Source organism: Microtus ochrogaster, chromosome 19 (genome assembly GCF_000317375.1).
Source record: "Microtus ochrogaster isolate Prairie Vole_2 chromosome 19, MicOch1.0, whole genome shotgun sequence".
Taxonomy (NCBI): Eukaryota; Metazoa; Chordata; class Mammalia; order Rodentia; family Cricetidae; genus Microtus; species Microtus ochrogaster.
This window is the reverse complement of record NC_022021.1, coordinates 37,063,787-37,067,960: the sequence shown is the minus strand read 5'-3', so window position 1 is coordinate 37,067,960 and position 4,174 is coordinate 37,063,787.

The window sequence follows — 4,174 nt, the reverse complement described above, 5'->3', positions numbered from 1 at the left end:
GATATAATATTACCTAAGTAAACAGAAAGTGCATTGTAAGCAACTTCCATAACTCTAGAATTGACGGAGACAGTTCCACCTATATTAGCAGTGAGACAGTTCTGCCTATATTAGCAGTTTGTCAGTCACTTTCTTCTGTGTCCTCATAATGTCTAGCAGACTCTTTCTATTCTTTCATGAAACAGGAATTCAAAAAGATGGTCTCACCTTTAGGTAAGTTCAGCAGTCATTTCTTTGTGGGTCCTGCATGTCCAATTTATCAAGCAGTCCAGGCAAGAGCAGTTTTGTGCCCAAATGGCCCATTAGCTCTAGGTCCTTATTGGCTAACTCTTACATCTTTATTTAACCCATTTCCATTCATCTGTGCATCACCATGAGGTTGTGGCAAAGTTTCAGCACATCTGTCTCCAGCAGGGACTCCATGGCTTCTCTCTGACTCCACCTCCTTTTTCCCAGCATTCAGTTTAATTTTCCCTACCTAGTTAAGATCTACCCTACTAAAGATTAAAATCAGTTTCTTTCTTCACTAATGGTAATCACAACATACAAAGTGTAATCCCCCATCAACCATGAGAAAGAGAAGGCTTGCTTATAGATTGTAAGGGGGGATAAAGGACACCAGGAAATAAAACCTATATAAAGTAGGACCAATGTACTTATAAACTCACAGAAAGTATGCCTGCATGAACAGATGCTGCACCTTTCTGCCATATATAGATTCCAAAAGCTGTGAGAGGTAATGAACACATACTCCACCCTGATGCAGAGGCTACCTAAAATTGATTCTGCTACTAATAATAGTTTACAAATGAAAAATAATTTTTTTCAAGAGTACACTGGGTATACAAACCACTATCAGGGACAGTTCTTTTACCCAGCAGATGACAAACACAAATAAATTCAAGGGCATCTTTGGAGGTTCTTTGTCTCAAAAAGATTTGACAGAGCTTATATTGTTTTGTTTTATTTAACATTATTTGTCCTTTGTGTGTATATTATTGTTTCAGGTTTTATGTTTTCATGCAATTTTTGTATTTTCAATCCTGTGTGTATCTGTATTTATATGTTTTTTATGCTTTTTCTTTGACCCTTTTTCTTCCATTTTTTTGTTTTGTCCTATTCCAGAATAGCTTTTTTTGGTTTTGTTTTATTATTTATATGTCATTTTGCTTTCTAAGGAGAGATAAAATTGGGTGGAAACAGAAGGTATAGAAGGAGTTAGGGAGGGAAACCATGATGAGAACATGTTGTTTGAAAAAAAAATAAATCTCAATAAAAGCAAAATAGAGAAAGATGGAATATTACAAGAAAGATACAATTATTTTCATTTAGATGAAATCAAAAAAGAATTATGATTTTTAATACTAATTAATTTTATAGACCTTAAAAACTTCTTAAACATTTGAAATATGATTACCAGAGTAATTTAATTTTATCTCATTAAAGAAATTAAGAAAAAAAAGAAGTAAATAAGAATTAATGAAATTTCTCATAAGACACTACACTGTAAATCAGTAGAAGCAGATAAGAGTGCAGTCTTCTAATATTTATGCTGACATAAATAAATATGTTTTATGCTGAAACTTTATAATGATTTCTCTACACTGGATAATAATATTTGTGATGGTTTAGAAGAAAATAACCTCCAAAGGGAGTGGTACTACTATAGTTGTGGCCTTATTAGAGGAAGTGTGTCACTCTAGGGGCAGGCTTTGGCATCCTGTTATTCAAGCTTCCTTCAGTGTGACTGTCAGTTGACTTCTTGTTGCCTGCAAGATGTAGCCCTCCAGCTCCAGCACCACATCTGCCTACATGCCTCTCTGTTCCCTGCCGTGATGATAATGGACTGAACCTCTGAAACTGTTAGTGAGCTACCTCAGTTAAATGTTTTTCTTGTAAGAGTCACAATGAGCATTGTGCCTCTTCATAGCAATAGAGAAACCTTAACCAAGGCACTATCACACAATCACATTTCTGCTAACCATGTACTTACAATTAAGGTATGTTCCTGTTTAACTAGAATGTATAATTTCTAGAAGAAGGAATATAGTCAATCCCTGAATAAATTTTTATGGTATTGTCAAAAATGATTTAATTTCATGGTGATCTTGTTATTTTAAATGAACTCTTACTCAAAATTCGACTTGGTCAAATTTATGCACAGAATTGTCTACATGCTATCTAAAGTGAGTTACCACTTTCTTCTTGATTAACATTCCTCTGTTCATCTACTTATTTGTACATTTTTCAATTCGTTTTTGTATATTACTCATACATATGATATGATTATGTTGAAGATATTTACTGAAAATCCTGTCTAATGATATCATTTCTTATCTTCTTATGTCCTTACACCAAAACAAATAAAATCTTCAAATGGAAATGCTACTACCCGAATACAATCTTCCTCTCTCCCTTAAGAAACTGACGTCTATTTAGTTAAATCTAATGTGGAGTAGTATGGTTGACACTAAAAAACAGTTTGATAAATTCCTTCAGAGTTGTCAGTGAGTCAGATATTCTCCTAAAATGCACCATGCAACAACCTTTCATTGTAACACTGAATAGAACAAGAGTCATAATATAATATTAAAATAGATAGAATGAGACTTAAAAAATTAATCAAACTTTTTTAAACCAAAAAGAATTATCTATACATGTATATACAGTTCTCACACTGTCCCTGAATTCACAGATCTTGCCTTTCTAATTGGTCCATACTTACATAAATATCTCATTGAATATGTAAATGAAAAACAACTTTAATTAAAGAAATTATCTGTAGATCTCAAAAAAATCAATAAAAAATTTTAAAAAAGAAATTCTCTGTGTATCATATGAAACACAATCTGCATAATACTCCTCCATTGTAATTTATACAACAAAAAGATCAATTTATTTCTTATCTTAGAATTAAAGGCAAAATCATGATATTAATTCTGTTGACAAGGTACTCTTAAGCTATGAATTTGCATTCACTCAAACATTATTTATTATTTAATAAAAATAATTACTTTACAAAATTACAAATATCAGGACCTGAGCAATAGAAGATATAATTGGATTAAAAAGAAATTGTTTTTTAATTAAAGATATTCAAAATGTTAAGGTATAATATATTAGGAGCATATGAAGTATCTATTTTCTGAGATTACCAGCCTTGATGATTTTGTTATATTTAAACTCAAAATTTCTTCCCTTTCATCTCTAGGGACTACTTTGAGGAAAGCACAAAAATAATATAGAGTAGCTCCAATTTAGATGCACCCATTCCACTCACAGTCTCGGTTCCCTGTCATCAATCACGGATCAATTATATTGAATGAGAAATAAAAAAATTCAGGTGCTTTTAATTGTATTGTACAGTACTGCTAGAATTGATCAATACTTCTTTCTTAGGGTTTCTATTACTATGAACAGACACCATGACCATGTCAATTCTTATAAGGAAAATATTCAATTGGGGTGACACAGTTACAGTTTTAAAGGTTCAGACCATTATCATAATAGCAGGGAACATAGAAGTATGTGCGTAGACAGGATGTTGGCTGTATCTTGATCAAATGACAGCAGGGAGTGAACTGAGGCACTGAGTTTCAGAGTTTTTAGAACTATAAAGTCGGTGCCTTTGTCTGTATTATTTCTAAGTTGGAAAGTCTTTCAAGACATAAGTGCTGCCATCCTCACTCTGTTCATCTTCTGATACTGTGACAGACTATATAGATTGAGAAATTTGTAACAAGAGTCATTCATCAGACTCAGGTTCTAGAGATGGCTAAATTAAGAAACATGACCTCTACATTTAGTGAGAGATATTAAGACATGATACAGTTCTATAGAAAGTTGGTAGGGAAAGGAAATGGTAGAAAATGTTGAGGGTTAGACAGGAAGTGGATTAGAGCAATTCACATTACATGCATGAATGAAATTTTCAAGTAAAAATTGAAAAGGATAAGAGAAGGGTGTCTTGAACTCATCAATTTTTAACAGGAAAAACCTTGCTGATACAGCTATCCCTAATAACAGATGCGGCCCAGTCCATTTTTGTGGTCAGTGTATCTATGACCTAATCCCTTTAACAGTGTTTCACAACCTCCCGAACTATGAGACCTTTAATACACTTCTTTATGATATGACCCCAAAGCATAAAATTATTTTCATTGCTACTTCATAA